At 58.3% G+C, this 23,654-nt stretch overlaps 2 long non-coding RNA genes across 6 annotated transcripts; one reads left to right on the top strand and one right to left on the bottom strand.

Annotated features, from left to right (window-relative positions):
- Positions 1-740: 740 nt before the first annotated feature.
- LOC108176527 (uncharacterized) lies at positions 741-2,992 on the bottom strand. The gene is made up of 2 exons (XR_011389287.2): positions 2,435-2,992; positions 741-1,275 (listed from the first exon to the last, which is right to left on the bottom strand). It is a non-coding gene; the product is annotated as an uncharacterized LOC108176527 (long non-coding RNA).
- A 986-nt stretch (positions 2,993-3,978) lies between these two features.
- On the top strand, positions 3,979-23,361 carry LOC138849960 (uncharacterized). 5 transcript variants are annotated; one of them, XR_016235857.1, is made up of 4 exons: positions 3,979-6,039; positions 6,199-6,263; positions 22,518-22,619; positions 22,846-23,361. It is a non-coding gene; the product is annotated as an uncharacterized LOC138849960 (long non-coding RNA). The 5 variants fall into 5 exon arrangements; XR_016235855.1 differs by having other exon boundaries at positions 6,199-10,409; XR_016235856.1 differs by having other exon boundaries at positions 3,979-6,263.
- The last annotated feature ends 293 nt before the right edge of the window (positions 23,362-23,654 follow it).

The following is a 23,654-nucleotide window of genomic DNA, read 5'->3' as shown; positions in this document are numbered from 1 at the left end:
GCCTCGCGGCTTCCCCGGCCGGGCCTCTCCCCGCCCCTCCCCCATGCAGGGGCGGCGGCCGCGACCCGGGCGGGCGGGGGCTGCTGGCGGAGCGGCCCGCGGCGCGCCGGAGGAGGAGGAGGAGGAGGAGGAGGAAGGGGAGGAGGGGCCCCCGCCCTGCCGCGGGCTGGCCCGGCCGCCACTGGCGCGCACTTTGGAGCCGGATGGGGAGACGTGACCGCCGCGACTCGAGCTGCGCCGGGAACAGGCGCGGGGGCGGGCGGGGCGGCCGGGCTCGGGGCACCTGGCGGCCCCGGGCGGATGTGGGGGCCGCGTCCGGACCCGGGGCGGGGGGTGCGGGGGTGGAGGGCCGCCCGGGGCTCCTCCTTGCCCGCAGCCTTTGGTCAGAGCGCCTCTCCGGGACCCGGGAAAGAATACGTGGCGTGGACGTGGACGCCCCCGCGGTTAGACCCTCGCCCCCTCGGGTCAGCCTCGGTTTCCTGTTCTGCAAAGGGGGAAAGCAGACACCCACCGCCCATCTTAAGCCTGTGGCTTGCGGCGACCCCCAGAACAGAACGGCCAGAATCTGCGCGGGATGGAGCAGGACTGTCATCCCTAGACCCGGGAAAGGGCCCCTGGGCTCCTCCGCCTTTCCCACGGCCCCTGACCATCGTGCGCCCCCATCTCCACGGGGAAGCCCCTCCGTTCCGCCCGGGGATTCGGAGGGGGGAAGAAGCGTGCGTGAGCGTTTCTGAGACTTGCTTTTCGCCTTGGGTTTAATGCTCCAGGGTTAGGACCGGCTTTTCCGGAACTCTTAGTTGCAAGGCTTGAGCAAGAAAAAATTCCTGGCTCGTGGAGCAGAAAGGCAAGGAGGGCTCGCCTGGTGCTTGCTGAGTGAGTGCTGGTCTTCCAGATCGCAAGCTCCTGAATGGGCTACTGCCTCAGTTTTCTCAGCTGTCAAATGGGAACGCCACTGGGGAATGGGGTGACAGGAGCCTGAGGCTCGGGGGGAGCCTCTTAGGCTTACCTACTACCTTCGTGAGTCAATTCTGCTGTGGTTGTGTGGATCTTCCCCCCGCTGAAGCCTGCTCAGTCCTTGGAGAAGAGTGCTGGCCATCTTGGTCACCCGTGTCATTTCACTTGAGCAGGGAGGCCGCTGACCTCACCCAGAGCCTCACTGCACTCCCGTACAAACCCTGAAGGCTGGGGAGGTGGGGTGGACAGACATCCCGAGGGGGACAGACAGGCCAGGTAAGGCCCAGGCCTGGAGGCGCCCTCTACGTTCATGGAAAGTTACTGCAAGACAGGAGGAAGGGCAGTTACTGAAAAAGGTCCCCGGGCTGAGCTGCCCTACCTCAACACCCTCAACAAGACCCTTTGGGAGGGGGGCAGAGGGTGACGCCACCACGTGTGGCACTGGCATCCCCTATTGGAGCACTGGCTCGAGTCCTTGCTGCTCGGCTTCTAATCCAGCTGCCTGCAGAGGCAGTGGAGGCTGGGGCCCCTGCCACCCGTGTGGGAGCCCAGAATGGAGTTCCTGGCTCCAGGCCCTGACCTGGCCCAGCCCTGCCGATCGCCAGCAACTGGGGAGTGACCCAGCAAGATGAAAGATCTGCGTCTTCCTCTCTCTGATGCGCTATCAAATAAAGAAATCTTAAAACAGACACACTCAAATTCCTAATGTCTCCAAGAGAACCTCTGGGACAAGAGTCATCCGTGCAGAAGGCAGATGACCGCTGCTCGGGCCTGGGCCTCCGAGGCCAGCGTTGCAGGAGACGGTGCCACCCCCACGCTGGGCCCCCTTCCAAGCGCGCGGTTGCTGGGAACCGGCTCCAGTTCCCACTGCCGCAGGGTTCCACCACCAGTGCGGTTCCTGGTGGTTATCACAGCTCAAAAGGTCAGCCAGCTCTTGAGAAATAAATATTCGCCTCGCCCTCGGTTCCTGCCGAGACCTTTGGCCCCAGCTGCAGAGTGGATGCCTGGGAAAGACAGCCCCTGCCAGCTTCGGGCAGTCTGGCTGTTGCTGGAGGCCGGCCAAGGCTGCCGTCAGGGGTTGTCCTCGTGCTGGGAGGCGGCACTCCGGGGACGTGGCTGACCCCGGCGGCCGGCTGCCCCACCCCCAGGCCAGGGGCCTTGCAGGCACCCCCAGGTGCCTGCGATGTGCTGTCAGGGGTACTCACACAGGGGCATCTGAACTAGGGACCGCCCAGGACCCTGCCTCGTGCAGGAACGGAGTCACACCCGCCCTCCCGGGCCCTCCCCTCCGGCGGGCGGCTGGGACTGAGCAACTGGGCGATTCTTGGAAGGGACTCCTGTCTGGGAACCAGGGAGACTCGGTGCCCCGGGGCAGTGGGCGGAGCCTCAGTGACTCCAGATCCCTCGGGGCTGAGGGGCGTGCTCCGAGAGCCCCCCTGCCCTGCCCTGCTGGGCCGCCTCGGCCCTTCCCAGAACTCACCCTGCCCTTTCCTGCTGCCTCTCGGTTTGGGTTCCAAGCGTTTGTGTCTGAATGTCCTTTCCCCGCGCGTTCAGATCATTGGTCTTCAAGGTCGCTTCCAAACTCCAGCCCTTCCAGGAAGTGCCCATCCGCGTCAGCCTGCATTCCCCGCCCGCACACCCCATCGCTGCTGGGGGGGGGGGGGAGAAGGAGTAGGGGGGAGGGTGGTCTCCAGAGTCCAGCTTAAATGCAGGGGTGTGAGGGCGGGGGCACGTGGCGGGAGGGGCCCGCCTCAGCCCTTGGGTGCCACGGAATCTCCACTGCGGGGCCAGGTGGACATGGCGCACAGGGACTCCTTCTCTGCCGCCTTCGGCTGCACTCCCCGCGTGCCACAGGGCCTTGCGGTTAGCCGTCAGCAGGAGAAAAGGGCCGGGGCCGGCAGTGGAGCCAACACGTGGTGTCCACAGCACCGCTCGCCGTCCCCGGAGATTGGGGGGGGGGGGGGCGGCCGTGAGCCAGGAAGAAAGGCGTCCAGGCCGGCGCGCTGGCGCACGCTCTTCCCACAGGCAGCCCCAGTCTGGATGCCGCCGAGCCCCGTGCGGGTGCCTGGTGACCGCCTCCTCCCCACGACGCGGCGACTGCGACCCCGGAGGGGACCCGGGCAGCTGCCAGCTGCGCCCGCCGCAGCCGCCGCCTTCTGGGGTTTTCCGGCTCGGCGCGCCTCACACGACCTCGCCCGCGCCTGCCCGGCCGCTCCCCCGCCCGCAGCGCGCGCGCGCACGAGGCAAGGCTTTCTGATGAGTCAGCGCGAGCGCGGGAGCCCCCGCCGCGTGACGCACCGTGAGTCACGGGCGCCCGGGCCGGCGCAGCCCCCACGGCCGCCGCGGGCGCCCCCTCGGCGCATCCCTGCGCGCCCTGGCCCGGCTCCCGGTGACATCAGACGCTGGCCGCCCGGCCACCCTCTGAGTCAACAGTTCCCGAAGCGGAGCCCGCTGCCAGGGCCCGGGAGAAAGCGCTGCCTCCGGGCCAGGCGCGGCGGGCAGCGGAGGGGGCGGGGGCGAGTGCGGCCGGGACAAGAAGTCACGAGGGAAGGGGGCGCGGAGAGGGCGGAAGCCGCCCGCCCAGCAGCCCGCGGCGGGGAGGAAGCCAGCGGCGCGGAGCCGCGCTGGGTGGGTGGCTGGGCCCGCCCCGAGTGGCCTGCGGTGGGGTCCCGCGGGAGGGCTGCGGGGGCGGGGGAGGGCCTTGCTGGGAAAAGCCCCCGGGCCACGCCACCCTCGGCCCCAGGGCATGGGGGGTGCGGTTGTGCCTTATCCTTGGGCCCAGGTGTCTTTGATGGGAGCAGGCCAGGCCCTCTGGGGAACAGCTGCCCACGTGGAGTTGGAGCTGAAGCGGCATAGTGCAGGCCTCACCTGACTCCTGGTGGACAGGCCGTGTCCTCAAGACGGGGTGGGGGTGGAGGGCAGGCCTCCCTCCGTCTCCCGGGTCAAGGAATTCGAGAGCCTCAGGAAACGGGGGGGGGGGGGGGGGCTCCGCGCAGGTGGAGGTGGGGGAGTGGAAGGAAGTATAGAAGGGGCAGCCAAGACCTGAGACTCTGCCAGGGGGATGCTGGAGAACCGAGACTCCCTGGTGAGCTTCCTGCTCCCGGAGAATATAGGCTGGAGCCCCGTGAGTGAGGGGAGAACGTGCAATTGGCATGGTAAGGGAGGCCGGGAGCCGCTGTGAGAGGCAGCCCCTGTGCCTTCTAGGAGGCTCAGCCGAAGCCCCTTAAGAAAGCATCGCCTGTTGTACACTAAGTGGCTTCTAGAACCTTCTTTAACCCCAGCGGGTTTTCCCTGACCGGGTCATACAGGAAGGCGGCTTGGTTTCCTTCCCTCCTGCGGAATCACACCTCACCCACCCACGCCACCACCCAGCCGCACCCAAGCGCGGTTTGGGGGCCTCCAGGTGGGCTCCGTCTTGCTGTTCTGCGCAGAGGCACAGTGCAGCACCTGGGGAGCAGAGGCGTCTCTCTCCTCTGGCAGCTGGGTGAAGCAAACCGGCCCTGATGTGCAGGGACCCTGGGGGCGTCCTCTTGCCCTGCTCCCCCCTCTTTGGAATTCATGCAGAGAGAGTGCCCAGTATACTTCTCATCGGGCATCCTTCTCCAAGGACCCGTGCCAATCCAGCGCAGCTCAAAATAGCATTGAACCAGACTTCTGGGAAGCCCGGTGCTCCGGCATCTCCAGAGAAGAGTTAAAAATGACAGCTGTTGGGGAACCAAGGCGCCTCATTTCTGAGATGGGATGCAATGCAGGGCCCTGTGACAGGGAGAGGAGTGGAAAGCGTTTCGGGAAAAGGCCTTGGGCCTGCTGTGGTGGCTTTTCGGGGAAGTTCGTGGGCTGGAGCACGGGAGGTTATCCTGGGCACCAGGGCCAGGTGCAGGAGAGGGCTGTGGCAGGATACTTAAGCCACAAACACCTCAGCCTGCAACTTCCACGTTTTCCTTCAGGCCGAACACCTGAGCACCTTCCCCCCTCTCATACCCTGAGTGATGCTTCAGGCTTGGCCCAGCTCAGGGGCCAGCGCCATAGAGGTGCCCCCTGCCATCTCCCTCCCCCCCTCCAAGTTCCCTTGGCCTTCAGCCCCTCCCTGTGGGCCTTCCCAGGCCTCAGCCACAAAGGCTGTGTGTATTTGGCCTTCTTCTCCGCCTGCCCCTCCCTCTGGCTGGACCGCCTGGGAAAATGAGTTGGCTGTGAGCGCTGCCTTCCTCTGCCTTCCCGGTGAAACCTTGGAGGCTTCCTTTGTGTCTGATAGGGCTTCCTGTTTGCTGAGACTGCTCCCACCGGAGACACATCTTGGGTTTTAAGCCAGCCTGCCTTTATGCCTAGGAGCAGCCCTTGGGCCGGGGCTCCGGCTGGACCCCCAGCAGCCATCAGCCGGAAGCCTTGGCTCATCCCCTAGCAGCTGAACCAGAGCAGTGGGATATAAGCGCCCCTTGTTCACAGCCAACTAGCGCGCTCAGGCACACAGGTGACGTTCCCCTGTGTGAATCTGCACCCGCAGAAAAAGCAAAGCAGGGCTGCTTCGCTCCACTCATCCCCAAGGAACATCACTAAATGCAAGACTCCTCGTACACACTGGAAAGACTCACTTTCCTTGCAGCTTTTTAGGAACAGATGTATGGAAAGTGAAGGAGATGAGGAGATGATTTGAGAGGGCTGGGTGCGGTGACAAATTCTGTTTTCCTGCAGATGCCTTGAAAGTTAGGATGAGACTGAGTTGAACTAGGAACATCTGCCTGAAAAGGCTTGGCACAGGATCAAAACAGCTGGCAGCTTTCCTAGCGGGTATCGCCACACTGAGAAGTTGCCTCTCTCTCCTCCTCTAAGCCGCCTTGTCCGCCTCCCACAGCAGAGAGCGGGGACTGTGATAGTCCTGGCTCCATATATGAGCTTGGCCACCTAGAGCTGCCCCCTGACTTTTGTTCAGTCTCCAAATGGCTGCCACAGCCCAGCCTGGGCCAGACTGAAGCCAGGAGCCTGGAATTCCATCCTGGTCTCCCATGAGGCTGGCGAGGACCCAAGCACTTGAGCCATCGTCTGCTGCCCTGCTAGTGCGTTAGCAGGAAGCTGGATTGCAAGCACAAGGTAGGATTGAGCCAGCGCTCTGATTCAGGGGGTGGGCGGCTCAGGCAGCAGCTTAAATCCACTGTGCCCCAGCACCCAGCTCTGTTTCTCGCCTGTAAAGTAGAGATTGTTCCACCCGCATGAAGTTTAAAACCGTTTCTTCTCTCTCCTTACTCGCAGTAGAGCACTTCTGTGACCACATGAAGGAAGGGAAAACATAACCCCAAAAGCCAATTCGATGCAAGGTGCGTGTCCTACAGTTTCAGTTCTGACACTGTCTACCTGGAGTTCGAGTCAAGTCCCCAAGGTTCAGGGCTCAGGGTGACAAGACTGTCCCCACTTCAGATGTCAGTCCAAATCCAGGCCTCCAGGATGTCTGACGAATCAGCTATAAATCGGAGGTTTTCAGGACCCCTTCCTGGTTAATTACAGAGGGTTTCTCAATGGATGCAATTGAGCAAGATGGCAGAGATGCACAGGGCAAGGTAGGGGGAGGGGTGCAGAGCCAGCATGCCCTCTCGGGTGTGCCAGCCTCCGGGCATCTGGCAACCCAGAAACTCTGCCGACCCCATTGGGGAGTCCTTCCGGAGGCTTCATCATATAGGCATGGTGGGTTGCTAAATCCGTTTCCACCCCTTCTCTTCGGGGTCTCAGAGACTGGGACGTGGCTGCTCTCATGCTTCTGCTCACGGCTTGCTCTTTCTGGTGACCAGTCCTCACAAGGTCACCTCCTTGGAACAAAGGACATTCCTATCACCAGGAAATTCCAAGGGATTAGGAGCTCCACTTCGGGAGTTGGGGGTCAAGGGCCAAGTGTTAGAACAAAAGAGGCACCAGCGCCCCTGTCATTCAGGAAAGCAGAAGGGTTTTAGGGGCTCTGTGCCAGGAACAAGGGCAGAGACCACATGCGTGTTGCTTGTTGCATCACACTATGGCAACCCTGTCGGGCTCCTGTGCGGACTGGAGGAAGAGGCACCCGGTTAATAAAGAGTAGCTTTAAATGTTTTCGGTGCTGCAGCTGTTAAGGGCGACAGCTTCCTTGACTGTTCAGGGCCAGTTCCGTCCAGGATGGGAGAGCCACCTGTCTGGGTGAAGTAAGGGATTCAGTAGTGGCACAGCCCTACCAGCCAGCCAGCAGAGGCCCCGAGAGGAGCGTGATAGCGGAACCGTGGGAGGCCGCAGCGAAGAGGACCTTTGCCCAGACCGAAGCGGGCAGGGGGAGCCCCTGGACGAGGCGCAATAAGTACTGATCATCCTGTGTTGAGTCCCAGGAGTCTGAAGCTAAGTGCTAAGCCTGTGTCTTCCGTGGCCTCTCGCCCATGAGCTGTGACCTTGAGGAAGCACGGGACCAGACCCCGTTGCAACAGACCAGGACTCAGGGCTGGACTCTTGCTCCTGTGACCAGGAACATGAAATGCCCCCAGGAAGGACATCTCAACACATGCAGGATTGGGCTCTCTTTGGAGAGGGAGGGGGAACAAGAACCGGCCTTTGAACCTGAGCCCTGGGAGACTGAGCAGGTGCTTGGGGTGCGTGAGCTGCCCCAGGGTCTGCGCTAACAAAACACAGGCCTTTCCTGAAGCCACAGAAAGCAACTCACTCTCAGAAATCCTGCTGTCAAAACCCGGCTCTGGATGGAACCCTTCCTGGCCTCTTCCCAGCTGCTGCAGGTGGCTTCAGTCCTCAGTGGCGGACCCTCCCATTAGCCCAGTGTGGCTCCCGTGTGGCTGTGTGTCCACCTGCCATTTGCCTCTCCTGAGAAGGACACAGGTCATATTGGATAAGGGCCCAACCTAATGACCTGAGTGTATCTGCAAAGACCCTGTTTCCAAGTGCGGTCACCCTCACGGGTGCTCCAAGTCAAGGCATCTTTTGTGGAAACGATTCAACCCGTAATGTACGCAAACTGTGGCGCCTGCTACACCTTGGAAAGGGTGGAGGCCGAGTGCAGCGTGCACACAGGCACTCTCTGTGCTGGCGAGGGGTCACTGGGACAGCATGCTGGGAGCAGGTCCACCTGGGGCCTCCAGCGTGTTCATATCCTTCCATCCAGTGCCCGCTCCACCTATGGGGAGTCACTGAGGGGCTAGTGTTGTGGCGCTGCGGGTTAAGTCGCCACCTGCAACCCCAGCCTCCCTTATAAGCACTGGTTGGGGTTCTGGCTGTCCCACCCCCTGATAATGCACTTGGGAAAGCAGCAGAAGATGACCCAAGTGCTTGGGCCCCTGCCACCCACATGGGAGACCTGGATGGCCCCAGCCATGGCCATTGCAACCATTTAAGGAATGAACCAGTGGATGGAAGACCTCTCTCTGTCTCTTTGCCTTTCAAATAAATAAGAAAATCTTAAAATATATATATAAATCAGAACATTGAATTAAACAGGACGAAGGATGCAATTTTAAAAAAGGGAGTCATCAAAAATGCTGATAAATTTTATGTACAGAGATAGTCCTTTGAGTATTGTTGATACAGTTAACTATTGGGACCCAGTTCAACACCCAACAGCTAGGGAATGGTTATTAAAATGAGAAATGTCCACATGATGGAGATATTAAGTAGCATTTTGAAATATTTCCAGGGAAAAAAATCACATGGGGCAAAGTGAAAGGAAATGATATGTTCAGGATGTTGTCAACTTTATAAGAAACATGTAAGGGAGAAAACAGAATGTGAACAGCTTCCTCTCCCCTCACGGAGGGATTACAGAGTGATTTTATTATTTTTATTACACTATTATATAAGTTCTCCGGGTTAGCTTTGTAAGCAAGGAGAAGCGAATGTTATTTTTAAAATAGATGTATAAATAATTCCCCGGAATATTCATCCTGGGAACATTCTGACCGGGAGGCCAGCAGAGCCGGGGAGTGGGCAGTGGATTCTGGGAGTAGACGTCAAGGCCGTGGTCCCCGGTGGGGTTTCTCAGTGTGAGGCTGGGAGGTCAGCTTGGACCAGGATTACTCAGGATGCTTGTTCAAAAATGCAGGGTTCCAGACCTCGCCCCCAGAATCTCAGGGCACAGGAATTCCAAGTTCTAACAGGCTTTGCTCGTCTGTGTTTGGGACTCTGGGTCTTAGAGTCTGTGGCCAACTACCCATCAGTGACCCCCTGGGTGTCACCCTAGCTGTTTGTGCCCTTCAGCCCGCCCAGTACTCAGCACTGCACTACGGAAAAGTTAGTCTTTATAAAAAGTTTTCTGTTTTGCGCAGCGCCGTGGCTCACTAGGCTAATCCTCCGCCTAGCGGCGCCGGCACACCGGGTTCTAGTCCCGGTTGGGGCGCCGGATTCTGTCCCGGTTGCCCCTCTTCCAGGCCAGCTCTCTGCTGTGGCCAGGGAGTGCAGTGGAGGATGGCCCAGGTGCTTGGGCCCTGCACCCCATGGGAGACCAGGAAAAGCACCTGGCTCCTGGCTCCTGCCATCGGATCAGCGCGGTGCGCTGGCCGCAGCGCACCGGCCGCGGCGGCCATTGGAGGGTGAACCAATGGCAAAGGAAGACCTTTCTCTCTGTCTCTCTCTCTCACTGTCCACTCTGCCTGTCAAAAAATTAAAAAAAAAAATTAAAAGAAAGTTTTCTGTTTTGTAAGTTAATAGACATTTTTTTCTTCATCTACTTGTAAGGCAAGCTACAGAGAGTGAGAGAGAGAGAGCTCGTCCATCCATTGGAACTCTCCCTAAATGCCTACAATAGCCAGAGCTGGGCCTGGCCAAAGCCTGGAGGCAGGAACTCCATCTATGTGGGTGGCAGGGACCAAGCAGCTGAGCCTCCCAGGATGCTTTAGGAGGAAGCTGGGTCAGAAGTGGAGCAGCTAGGACCTGAAACAGTGCTCCAGTATCAGATGCAAATATCACAAGCAGTGGCTTAACCCCCTGCCCCACAACACCTGCCCCCACAGGTTTTCTTTTTTATAATGTCAATTCTTGGTAGTACCTAGGATAAGTTGCAAAGTTATGCAAAACAACAGAAAATCCATCCTTGTGTTTTATTTTGGTATCCAAGATCCAAAGTGCCGGCAGCTGGTGCTTCTTACCGTGTAGGCGCCTAGCAATTACAAAGAGTCTGCACGGGCTAGTTCAGAATGAAGGAAGGGACCGGAAACCGGACAGCAGCCCACCCCTAGGCCTGCCCCCCTTGAAAAGGGAGGGTTCCCTATTCGCTCAGTTGAGAATCAGTCGTGTCACAACCTCGCCGTCTGCCTTACGGGCTGCCGTGAGAAGGCAGTCTCCAGGGACCGTAGGAGGTTCTCCACCGAGGTGCGCCTCGCTCCGGGCGGGGGGTTGGCAGCGAGGGCCCTGCCAGCTGGGAGACGCCGTGACTTGTCAAGGCCAAGGGCAGCTGTGCAATCAGCCACCTCATCCCAGGTGGAAGCCCCGCACAGAGGCAAGCGTCCAAGGTACCCGTCCATACTTGTTGCTTCTTCCCGACTTGGCGCACAGCCGCTGAGGAGGAACCATGAGCCATCCCGAGACCGAAAACGGACACGGAACACGATGGGGGGAGGGGGGGACGTCAGAGAAGCCGCGGCCGCGGAGCCCAGTGCATCCCCCCCAACCCCGCGCGCCCCAGCCCGGCGCTGCGCCCTGAAATAGCGCCTTCCGCTTGTGCTTTGTCACGATCCCCGCCCAGATGCGGGAGCCGGGCCTTCTCCACGCCGGGGAGGCAGCCTGGGGTTCCAGCCCGTCTCCTGCAGGAAGCTCTGTGTCTTCCACACGACATGTAATTAACTCTCAGCAGAAGGTGCCAGGGGCTCACGCCGGGAGCCGGGAGGGGGGAGGAGGCCTCTGACAGGCTGAGGCTGCTCGCGGGAGCTTTGCTAATTCCGGTTTTAAAGGACCAGGAACTGCTGCGGTTGTCGCTGGCGTCGGGCTCTCCCCGTACGCAGCGCAGCGTGAGACGGGCTTCGCCGCTGTCCCGGGTGGGCCTGCGCCAGGCCCGGTGCCCTCTCCTCGCCGTGCCAGTGGGGCTCGCAGGGTCATGCTCCGGGCACAGCCCAGGCCTCGGCCCCCGCGGCCGCGCCCTGTGAGGAAGCGGGGCACAGCTGCAGAGGAAAGGTGGGGAGCTCTGGCGGGCGGGCGGCGGGCAGGGCCTGGAAGGCCGCCAGAGCAAACAAGGCCAGCCTTCTCCCAGGCACAAAGGGCCCTCTGTGAGGGACACGCCCGGCCCCATGTGGAATCCAGGAGGCTCACGTTTGCTAACACAAAGGAGGCCCATTCCCAGGCCAGCCCCCGTGGGGCCTGTGGGCTGCACCCTGCCAGGCCCGGGCCTGGACTCCCAGTGACCCATCTGGGCAGCCTCGCTCCTCGTTGTGATCTGCTCTGTGCAGGAAGACCGAGAGACGCGCCCATAGGCCACCCGGCTTCCTGCACTACACACGTGCACACACACATGTATACGCTCACACACAGGAATGCATCCACGGACTCGCACATATGCACTCACACATCACACGTATGCTGTTACACACACTCACATATATGCACTCACACACTTGGAGTCCAAACGAGAGGAGATCCCCCACCTAACCACACTGGGACAGCCAAGTGGGGGATCCTTTTCCTCCACATCAGGCCATTGCCACAGAGAAATCAGGCAAGGCCTGAAAGAAATCAGGCTGGGGAGTACTGAGGACCTCTGTGTTGGCCACAGGCAGAATTATTTCTCTGCAGAATTCTGAGGCACTGCCCACCACTGGATACCTCCTCAATGTGCCACTGCTAAGTGGGAGAGGGGAGCGAGAGAGAGTGGGGGTTGGTTAGGCCCAACAGCAGGTGGCTCTCCCAGCCTGAGGTCCTCTGGGTGTTTGTGCCCATTGGTGGAAAGGGCGGAGGTCAGAGAGCTCCTGAAACCTCCCGGGGTCTCGTGGGCTTTGTGCTGTCACATGAAAGAGCTGCACTAGGACTTCTCCCAGCCGTTCAGTTCTCAGTGCAGGACCGACACCACCAGGCTGCACGGCCATCCAGCTCCGAGGGCCCCAGCACAGCGGCTGGGCTCTGCAGAGTCAGTGGTAGGCACAGCCCCTCCGGGACCACAGCTGAGATCCCACTGGCTCCACGTCCTGCACAATGGACGGTGAGGAAGATATCCGTGTACTGCACACGCAGCCCTCACGCACCAGCCGTGTGCTGGTGGATAACACAGACACAGCCCCCTGCTTGCATAGGACCCTCCCTGCCAGGGGCATCTCTGCTCTTGCGGCGCTAACACAGTGTGACACTCTGGGTGGCTCGAACAACGTGGATCTGTTATCTCACAGTCAGGGAGGCCAAAGTCCCAGGCCAACGTATCAGCATCAGCAGGGCTGGTCCCTGCTGAGGGCTGGGAGGAGGAGGACCTGTCCCCGGCCCCTCTCGTGGCTTCTGGGGATTTGCTGCCATCCTGGCTGTCCCTCCGTGTGGGGCAGCATCACGCGGATCTCTGCCTTCCTCTTCATGTAGCTGCTCCCTGTGTGTGGCGGGAGGGGTCTGTCTTCTGCATCCAGATTTCCTTTTTATAAGGACATAGATTAGGGTCCACTCTACTGCCCTCATCCTAACTTGATCATCTGCAAAGACCCTATTTCTAAAAAAGCTGACATTCTGAGATCCTGGGACATAGGACACCAACAGATCTCTCGGGGGGGGGGGTGGACACAAGTCACCCCACAGCAGCTCCTATGGGACAGCACAGGACAGCAAGGAAGCGCTCCTCTTGAGGCGCCTGCCGTCTGCTTACAGCGCAAGCTTCCACCTGGGTACCTCTGATGGGGGAGCCTGGGCAGGGGCCTGTCCCCCACCGCTGAGGCAGCTGGGAAGCTGGGCTCCTGGCTTCTCCCTTGGGGAGGCATAGGCATCCAATGTGGGATTTCCCCCGAGTGCAAGAAGAGCGCTCAAAGCACAGAAGAAATTCATGCCAGTGCTTCCAGGTTGTGTCCCGGGGGCCCCAGAGCAGAGCAGGAGGCCCACAGCTTCAGTGGCGTAGGTAGTCCCCTTGGTGCTGCCCACTGCTGGAGCCAAACTCTGATGACTCCCGGAGGACACCCGGAGAGTCGAAAACAGCTCCTGTCCCGCACTGAACAGGCGCTCACTATGCGCCAGGTGTTTTTCTAAACAGTGTATGATTTAACCCTCCAATAGCCTTACAAGAGAGACACAACAGTCTAATTCTTACCCCCTTTCACAAATGAGAAAACTGAGGCTAGAGAGGGCGACTGACCCAACCTAGTAGGTGGGAGAGGCAGGATTTGAATTGCTCAATCTCAGTCTAAGAGCTTAACCACTGGGCTTCTTAATAATCGGAGGAGGGGAGAGGGAGGGGCAGGGAGGGGGTGGGGCGGAGGAGGGAGGGGGAGGGGCAGGGAGGGGGTGGGGCGGAGGAGGGAGGGGGAGGGGCAGGGAGGAGGTGGGGTGGAGGAGGGAGGGGGAGGAGGAGGGTGGGGGAGAAGGAGAGGCATCGCTTTCCCAGCCAGTGTTGGGTGAAGGTAGGTAAGGAGTGAGTGCCATTAAGGCTGCTGGCTGCTGTCGCCCGGGGAGCTCCTCAGAGATAGCCCCGTGTCACCGTCCCTGTGTCACCGTCCCTGGGACCAGGTGGGCAGCTTCTGGCTGTGGGCGTGTGGCAGCCTTGCCTCATCAAGGCATCCTGACCAAGTCCTCAGGAATCCTGGCAGGGCCGGGTGGGGAGAGGCAGAGGGCGGGAGGAGAGGCCGGCTGCTGGGAGGCTGCAGGGCTGGCTGGCTGCACTGCCTGCGTCAGAGACCGCCCCTGAGCTTCCCGGAGCAGCTGGGAGGCGGTGGCCTGCAGCGCCGGGCAGGGCCCCAAGCTGCTCCCTTGCCAGGTGCTGCCAGACAGGGCCAGTTCCCAAGGCCTCCTTCCCAGTGACCCCGAGGAGAGGCTGGGCCTCCCAGGAGCCAGGTGACAGCCAGGGCCGACCCTCCGCCTAAACTGCATTTGGAATGTGGCTCAGGGACTTGTGTCCCAGAGAAGCCCTAACCCACCCCACCACACCCCTTCCACCCTGGACGTTGGAACGCTGTTATTCCCATTCTTGTAGAGAAAAGGAGCAAAAGAAGGCACAGAGGGATATGTCCTGAGAACCCCCAGGAACACGCATGGGAAGCCCCAGCAGCCCCTGGCCTGCTGGTGTGAGTGACTCCTCCACGTCCGGAGCTCACCTTCTAGGAGAGCTCACCAGGCTCTCCGTGGCTCCCCAGGAAGCCAGCCCGAAAAGGAAACAGTGTGTTCTGGTGTGTGGCTTCTCTTCGGCTCAATAGGCTAATCCTCCACCTTGTGGCGCCAGCACACGGGGTTCTAGTCCCAGTCGGGGCACCGGATTCTTTCCCGGTTGCCCCTCTTCCAGGCCAGCTCTCTGCTGTGGCCCGGGAGTGCAGTGGAGGATGGCCCAAGTACTTGGGCCCTGCACCCCATGGGAGACCAGGAGAAGCACCTGGCTCCTGGCTTCGGATCAGTGCGGTGAGCCAGCCGCAGCACGCCAGCCGTGGCAGCCATTGGAGGGTGAACCAACAGCAAAAGGAAGACCTTTCTCTCTGTCTCTCTCTCTCACTATCCACTCTGCCTGTTAAAAAAAAAAAAAAAAAGGAGCAGAAGCGAAAGGTGAAGAAAGGTGAATGGATATTTTCCCCTCAACAGACTTAACAATTAGGAAAAAATAAAGTGGCTTGATGCCGGTGCAGGAAAAAATAAAGTGGCTTGATGCCGGTGCAGCATTCCTAAACACACATGTCTAACAAAACTAGGAAAGAAAAACAGAGAACAAAGTGACCCATCAGAGGTTTTCATTACAATAGATGACTCTGAAATATGTAGCTAATAAAAAGCTTAGTTTAAGAAATGCTTGCTAAGATTAGCATTGTTCCAGAGTTTCAAAACCAGATTAATATTCGCAATAACAGGAAAACCCCCAGTGCCTTCCAGGTGCCCTTATTTCTTTTTCCTTCTCCCCCCACCCTTCTTAATATTTATTTATTTATTTGAAGGGTGGAGTTAGAGAGAGGGAGAAGCAGAGGCAGAGAGAGAGGTCTTCCATCTGATGGTTCACTTCCCAAATGACTGCAACAGCCAGGGCTGGGCCAGGCCAAAACCAGGAGCCAGGAGCTTCCTCCAGGTCTCCCACATGGGTGCAGGGGTCCGAGCATTTTGGTCATCTTCTGCTGCTTTTCCCAGGCCATAGCAGGGTGCTGGATCAGAAGTGGAGCAGCCAAGACTGGAATTGGCGCCCATGTGAGAAGCTGGCATTGCAGGCAGTGGCTTTACCCCCTGAGCCACAAAGCTGGCCCCGCCCTTACTGCTAAATGTCTCCCCAGAGATAAGGAGCCCAGAAAAAGAGGGACATTCTTAGAATTAAAAAAAAAAAACAAGGCGGGGCCAGGGCTGCCAGGCTGCCTGTTAAATTTGAATTTAGATAAACAGTTAATGAATCCTTTTTAAGCACAAGTGTGCCTCAAATGCTGTATGGGACATACTGATCTGAAATTGAAATTTAAGTGGCCGTCCAGTATTTTCACCTGCTCACATGGGCACCCACTAACACCCAGCCCATAGGGAAGGCAGAGAAGCAAATTTCTGGAGCAGTAGCTCTGAGTGAAACTCCAAGGAAGGGAGGCCTCTGAGGCTGGCCACCGGGCTGCCATGGGGCACCCTGGGCAAGGTCCTGGAGGGGTCAGCTGGGGCCCAGCAGCTGCATTAGGGAGCCTTGAGAACAGCCGGAAAGCAACTCAGGCATCAGCGGCAGGTGGCCAGTGTGGGGGAGGCCAGGCTCCCATGTGGCCTCCTCCGCATGTGCTACGGGGTCCCCAGGCTGGAGGGGCCCCTCTGAGACCACCGCCCCAACCCAGCTGGGTCCCTGAATCCCACAGCTGGGCTGAGAGGCCCGCAGGCATCCCAAGGGATTCCCCCACAGGCCCTGGGGCTGAGGTCGCTGAGTCCCCACCCCCTGGAGGCTGAGTGCCTATCCAGGAGCACGGGACTGCACCACCCAGAGATGCCCACGGGGGGTGGGAGAGGGCAGGAGCCCCACTCCCCAGAGGGTGGGTGGAGCGAGCCAAGGGGAGGGCGCCCAGGGAGCCATAAATCAACTAAATGTGCAGGCTGGGCAGAGCAGGCTGTCCCCAGGCCCTCAAAGAACAGAGAAGGAGACCGGAGCCTTCGGGGATGCTGGGAGGGGAAGAGGCAGCCTGTGAGGCCCAGAGAGGTTATGGGGTTTTTTCTCAGGGCGCTCAGCAAATGGTGGGCTCAGAGATCCCACCCGGACCACTGTGACCCTAGAGCCTGGCCTGTTTGCTGCCCAGGAAGATTCTGGTTTGGCCCAGGAGACACTGGCCCCTGGCAACCCTGCTAGTCTGTCCCCGGGGCCTCCAGGAGTTGCCTTGTGATGGAGATGTCCACGGGAGACCATGCTGAGAGGTGGCACTGTGCACCTCTGTGTCCACACCCAGAGCGCCATACCCTGGGGCCCCCAGACCTGACCCCGGGGTGGAGTCCAGGCCGCGTGGGCCAGAGCCCCGGGGGTCTGAGTGCAGTGGCAGTTGTCCCCAGTCCCTGCCCTTGGAGGTCTTGCTCAGTAACTGTCGACAGCCCCTGGTGGCCAGCCTCACCCGTCTGCCCTGTTTTGGATCACCCCAGCCAGCCCCACATAGCCCCGAGTCTCAGCCCAGAGACTCTGCAGAGGCGCACGGTGCTGCAACCACAAGTCACCAAGGAGCTCAGGCTCTCCTGGCACCTCCTGGGCTCGTGAACGTCGGCCTCTCCAGCCCAGTTTTTTTTTTTTTTTTTTTTTTAATTAATTTATGGAGTCAGTACTGTGCAATGGGTTAAGCTGCAGCCTGCAGCACCAGCAGCCCATCTGACCACCAGTTTCAGCCCTCGCTGCTCCAATTCCCATCCAGCTCCCTGTTAGTGCATCTGGGAAAGCAGTGGAGGATGGCCCAAGTCCCTGGGCCCCTGCCACCCACATGGGAGACCTGGAAGAAGCTCTTGGCTTCAGCCTGGCTAAGCCCCAGCTGTTGCAGGCATTTGGGGAGTGAACCAGCGGATGGAAGATCTCTCTCTCTCTCTTTCTGTCTCTTTTCCTTTTTCTCTGTAACTCTGCCTTTCAAATAATTAAATAAATCCTTTTTAAGAATTTAATTTCTATGAGAGACAAAGAGAGAGAGAGAGAGAGCACATTCCCATCTACTGTTTCATTCTCCAAATGCTCAGAACTGTTGGAGTTGGGCTGTGCTGAAGCTGGGAGCCAGGAATTCCATCCAGGTGTCCCACAAGGGTGAAACAGCACCTGCTGCCTCCCAGGGCACACATTAGCAAGAGACTGGAATCAGGAGCACAGCTGGGGAAGAAACCAGGCACTCTGGCCGGCGCCACGGCTCTATAGGCTAATCCTCCGCCTGCGGCGCCGGCACACCGGGTTCTAGTCCCGGTTGGGGCGCGGTTCTGTTCCGGTTGCTCCTCTTCCAGTCCAGCTCTCTGCTGTGGCCCGGGAAGGCAGTGGAGGATGGCCCAAGTGCTTGGGCCCTGCACCCACATGGGAGACCAGGAGAAGTACCTGGCTCCTGGCTTTGGATCAGCGCAGTGCGCCAGCTGCGGCAGCCATTGGAGGGTGAACCAACGGCAAAGGAAAACCCTTCTCCCTGCCGCTCTCTCTCACTGTCCACTCTGCCTGTCAAAAAGGGAGGGAGGGAGGGAGGGAGGGAGGGAGGGAGGGAGGGAGGGAGGAAGGAAGGAAGGAAGGAAGGAAGGAAGGAAGGAAGGAAGGAAGAAACCAGGCACTATGACATGGGATTCCAGCATCCAGCCGGTGCCTTTACCAGCAGCCCAGCCTGCTGCGGTCCAGCCTCTGTCAACCTGCTCTCCTCCCAGGCCCCAGCAGCTGGCTGAGCAGGACCGCTGTGAGAGGGTGCTGATGGGAGGGGACTTGCAGGGGACAGATGGACAGATGGCTGCAAACCCTCAGCTGCACCTGAGCAGGGGCAAGGCTGCCGAGCAGGGCATCTCCCGGCCACAGCGTGGCATCCCTGGAAGGGATGGGAGCGAGGCCTCCATCTGTCACTTGCTCGTCACTCCCTCCGCTCCTGTTGGCCAGGCATGAGGCAGATTCGCTGGAGCCAGATGCGAGGGCGTGGCGAGGCCCGGGCAGCAGCTCCCTCTGTGTCTCCTGGGAGCTTGGGAGAAAGGAGAATTTCAGAACCTTCCCAGACTCGGAGCGGCCCTGAGCTGAATGAGGCTGGGTGCTTGGTGCTGGGTTATCCCACTTGTGTTGAGTTCTTCCTCGGAGCTCAACTACCCTTGCGGTGTTGGAATTTTGTTGCCAGGTGGTTTCTCACATCCCCAGTGGAATCCCCCATAGGGCAGTGCCTGTTCTGAAAGCTGAGAGCCAGATGTGACCCACCCCTGCCTTCTGGGTGGCTGACACTTGGGGGTTGGGGGAAGAACCCGCTTTAAAGGCCTGGCTCTGCATTTGTGGTCACTTTTCCTGCCACACCTGAGAGTCCGTGGTTTCCCCACATCCAAAGCCTGGCAAACCAGGGATCCTGCTCAGAATCGGCTGAAGAAAGTCAACAGCCCATGACTCAGAACTCAAGCCAACAGCCTGCGCTCAAAGGGAGCGAAGGAGCACATGGTGATCCACCATTAGAAAGTGGTGGGAGGGGCCAGCACTGTGGCGCAGTGGATTAAAGCCCTGGCCTGCAGCGCCGTCATCTCATATGGGCACTGGTTCAAGTCCCAGCTGCTCCACTTCCATAGCTCACAGCTATGGCCTGGAAAAGCAGTAGAGGATGGCCCAAGTGCTTTGGCCTCTGCACCCATGTGGGAGACCTGGAGGAGGCTCCTGACTCCTGGCTTAGTATAAGCTCAGCTCTGGCCATTGCGGCCGTTTGGGGAGTGAACCAGCGAATGGAAGACCTCTCTCTCTCTCTCTCTCTCTCTCTCTGGCTCTGCCTCTCTCTGTAACTCTTTCAAATAAATAAAATAAATCTTTAAAAAAAGAGTGGTTGCAGTGAGTCTACAGTATCGGCTCAGCACAAGGAACCAGGGCCATCAGGGGGCAGCGCTGTGGCATCCCATATGGGCATTGGTTCAGCTGCTCTGCTTCCAATCCAGCTCCCTACCAATGTGCCTGGGAAAGCAACAGAGGATGGCCCAAGGGCTTGAGTCCCTGCACACATGGGAGATCCGGATAAAACTCCTGGCTCCTGGCTTCAGCCTGGGTTGTTGTGGCCATTTGGAGAGTGAACCAGCAGCTGGAAGATATCTCTCTCCCTCTCTTTCTGTAACTCTGCCTTTCAAATACTTATCTCAATAAATAAATCATGAAAAACAAACAACAAAAATGCTGCAGTTTAAAATGGTAGCATTCCTAAGAGATAACTAATAAAAAATACAAAATAGAAGTATAGTGTCCTCCCTGTTATAAACAGAAATATAACTATGGCATAGAAAACACGTGGGAAGGATCTATTCCAAAGTCTATGCTGTCCACACTGCTCCTTCGAAGACCGCCAGGATCCCGTGATGTTGGCTTCCTGTGATCAGGGAGGACTTGCAGCACAGGGACTGTTGGGGTACCCCAGGATGAAAAGGCGAGAAGGGCTCATCACCAGATGTGGGCTTGTGGTAGGTACTTGGAAGGGGGGAAGGCAGCAGGACTGTGCAGGATGGGGCACAGCTGGGGAGCAGGGCTGTCTGTGAAGACCTTAGCAAGTGTGACGCTCATTAGCCAGGAGAGGGGGGATTGGTGATTTAAAAAAAAAATTCATTTATTTGAAAGGCAGAGTGACAGAGAGAGGAACACTGACAGAGAAACAGAGAGAGAGAGAGGGAGAATCTTCAACCCACTGGTTCACTCCCCAAATGACCACAACAGCCAAGGTTGAGCCAGGCAGAAGCCAGCTCAGAACTCCATCTGGGTCTCCTGTGTGGGTGGCAGGAACCCAAACACCCCAACCCTTACCTGCTGTCTCCCAGGCACATCAGCAGGAAGCTGGATGGGAAGCAGAGTAACCAAGACTTGAATCAGACACTCTGATAGATGACGCCAGCATCGCTGAACCCACTGCATCACAGCGCCTGCCCTGGTAATGTTTTTAAAATTCAGATTCCTGGATCTTAATTCTGAGGCCCTACCTTGGGAATCTGTGCTTACTTTTTTTAAAGTTTATTTCTTTTTATGTATGAGAGAGAGAGAGCTCTCCCATCCTCTAGTTCACTTCCCAAATGTATGCAACAGGCATGGGGGCAGGCTAAAGCCAGGAACTTGAACTTGATGTGGGTCTCCCATATGAGTGGCAGGGACCTAAATACTTGAGGATGTACCTCAGCAGGAAGCTGGGACAGGGAGTGGAGCAGGGACTCAAACCCAGGCATTCCAAACCATGCCTTAACCACTGTGCCAGGCATCCACACTGGATGATTGGGGATGTCTGTGGTTAGGGCTGTGCATTGTCTCCATCTGGGTTCAGACATGGCCACAGAACGGTCTCGCCATTGTCTGGACCTTCACAGCCACAGCGACCTTGGCGGATGTTGGTGCTCTGTGAAGCCGGCTATGTTCATGGAACGCCAGGGCCTGGCTGAGAACTGGGCCAGCCCCAGGCTACTGGGGCTGCCTTACTCTCTCAACAGGTGTCACCTCTGAGGGTGGTTTTTCACTTTCTATTTTATATGCTGGAGGGGAGAAGGAACCAGCCACATATTACATTGACCTTTAGGAATAAATGCCATTTCCTTTCCAATTATTTTTTTTTATTTATTTTTATTTATTTATTTTTTTGACAGGCAGAGTGGACAGTGAGAGAGAGAGACAGAGAGAAAGGTCTTCCTTTGCCGTTGGTTCACCCTCCAATGGCCGCCGCGGTCGGCGCGCTGCGGCCCGCGCACCGCGCTGATCCGATGGCAGGAGCCAGGAGCCAGGTGCTTTTCCTGGTCTCCCATGGGGTGCAGGGCCCAAGCACCTGGGCCATCCTCCACTGCACTCCCTGGCCACAGCAGAGGGCTGGCCTGGAAGAGGGGCAACCGGGACAGAATCCGGCGCCCCGACCGGGACTAGAACCCGGTGTGCCGGCACCGCTAGGCGAAGGATTAGCCTAGTGAGCCGCGGCGCCGGCCTTCCTTTCCAATTATTGTTACTATTCATTTATATATCTAAGATTTATTTATTTATTTGGAAGGCAGAGCAACAGAGAGAGGGGAGAGGGGGAGAGAAGGGGAGAGGGAGAGACAGGAAGAGAAATCTTCCATATGTTGGTTCATTCCCCATATGACAGCAACATCCAGGGCTGAGCCAGGCTGAAGCTGGGGGCCATCTGGGTCTCCCACGTGGGTGGCAGGGGCCCAAGTACTTGGGTCACCTTCTGCCTTCCTAGGTGCGTTAGCAGGGAGCTGCATAGGAAGCGGAGTGACCAGGACTGGAACTGGCACTCTGATGAGGACTGCTGACATCACAAGTGGCAGCTTAACCCAGTGTGCCCAATGCCAGCCCCAGCTAGCTTCTTTTTAGGAAAAGAAAACCTAGGGACGGGCATTGTGGAGTACGTAAAGCTGCCACCCCAGTGCCGGCATCCCATATGGGCGCCAGTTTGAGTCCCGGCAGCTCCACTTCCGATCCAGCTCTCTGCTATGGCCTGGGAAAGCAGTGGAAGATGGCCCAAGGCCTTGGGCCCCTGAACCCATGTGAGAGACCAGGAAGAAGCTCCTGGCCCCTGGCTTCAGATCAGCACAGCTCCAACTGTTGCACCAATTGGAGAATAAACCAGCGGATGGAAGACCTCTCTCTCTCTCTCTCTCTCTGCCTCTGCCTCTCTGTAACTTTGCCTTTCAAATAAATAAATATTAAAACAAAAGAAATAAAAAGAAGAAGAAAATCTATAGAAAAAAATGCCAAACTGGGTAAGCCTTGTGCCAGTGCAGCTTGGTTGGGAGGGGCGACAGTCGAGGACCCCAGAGTCCCCCAGGGACAGAAGTCACGCAGACTGGGGCCAGCGCTGAACCAGTAGATGGAAGACCTCTCTCTGTCTCTACCTCTCTGTAATTCTATCTTTAAAATAAATAAAATAAAAGTTGCAAAGGCTATCCAGCTCCCCAGCCTTCCCGAAGCTCCGCGCAACACTGCCCCGAGGGAGGCTGGGTGTGTCGGTGATCAAGTCCAGATGGGATGGAAATTGGTGTTGCTCAAGACCTCACTCCGGGGTCCAGGTGGTGGGAAGCGGGCTGGCTTGTCAACATTGGGTGGAGGCACCTAGACACCTGCTTGGTGGGGCTCCCAGGCAGGAGGCCGCGACATGGCCTGGAGCTCTGGCCCTCAGCGTTGCCTGCTCACTGGAATCGCCAGGGTCACCTGGGCACTTCCCCTCCCCCACTGCACTCAGCCACCTGGATCCCTGGGGTGAGGCCCAGGAGTGAGCATTTCTTTAGTTCCGTGGTGATTGCTCCAAGTTTCCCCGGCACGGCCTTAACCCTGCCTGCACCCGTTTCTCCTTCTGAATCACCTTTCTCTTTTCTACTCTCTTCGTCTCTAGACTCGGTGTTTTGGGAAAAACTTGTACAGGGACTGGCTGTCAGAGGTGGAAGGTCCAGAGAGAGCCAAGAAAGAAGCGGACAAGGCCAGGATTACACAAAGGGTAATTTACTGGGGGCGCTAAGGGACTGAAGTGTGGTCTTGGGTGGCTGTGAGATGCTGGGATTCTCCCCCCGACCCCACCGTGAGACAGGAGCAAAAAGATTTTATAGACACAGGTGGCATCCGTGTGCACCTGGACCTGCCCAAGAAATAGTAACATTCATAAGAGACAGATAAGCAGCCTGATAAGGCCTCAGGTTATCTTAATGATGTTGTTTGCTCCCTAGGACTTGCAATGACCTCCAGGGTCACCTAGAGGGCAAGGTGGCAGCCCTATGAGGTGGCAGTGGTCAACCCAAGCTCTACCAAGTCAGGCCTTGCAGCTTTCCCCGGACCATCTCTGACCTCCAAACTCTGCAGCTGCCCTTCCTCACTAACCATGGAGACCATACCGGCGCTGCGGCACAGCGGCACAGCGGCACAGCGGCACAGCTCAGGCCTGGGATGCCGGCATCCCGTGTGGGTGCCAGTTCAACTTCTGGCTGCCCCACTTCCGATCCAGCTCCCTGCTCATGCACCTGGGAAAGCAGTGAAGATGGCCCAATTCGGGCCCCTGCCACCCATGCAGGAGACCCAGATGGGGTTCCTGGTGCCTAGCTTTTGGCTCCTGGCTCCAACTTGGCTCAGCCCTGGCCATTGCAGCCATGTGGGGAGTGAACCAGTGGATGGGGAGATCTCTTTTGATCTGTCTGTCCTTCTCTCTTTGTAACTCTGTCACATAAATAAATAGGTCTTCAAAAAAATGCACAGTGCCAGGGTCCATTCTCTGTGTCTGATTGCACTGTGCTGGGAATGGGGCCTGGACGCTGCTATTTTTTCACAATGTTCCCCCAGGAGTCTACTGGGAAGTTGGAGTTGAGAACCACAACTCCCCAGCTCAGCAGGGGCTAAGCCAATGAGCTACCCCTGCCAACTGAGGCTCAGGAGTTCTCTGGGGGCTCCTCTAGGGGCCTGTGTCACAAGGGAGGGGATTTTCCCCCCACTTGGCCACAGAAGACTGTGCAGCTGTGTTGGGTCGTGTAGGGAGCCAGATTGC

The sequence above is a fragment of the Oryctolagus cuniculus genome, chromosome 6, assembly GCF_051225735.1.
Source record: "Oryctolagus cuniculus isolate XC-2025 breed Fujian yellow rabbit chromosome 6, ASM5122573v1, whole genome shotgun sequence".
Lineage (NCBI taxonomy): Eukaryota > Metazoa > Chordata > Mammalia > Lagomorpha > Leporidae > Oryctolagus > Oryctolagus cuniculus.
The sequence above is the reverse complement of the archived record's forward strand: the minus strand, read 5'-3'. Positions and strand labels throughout refer to the sequence as shown.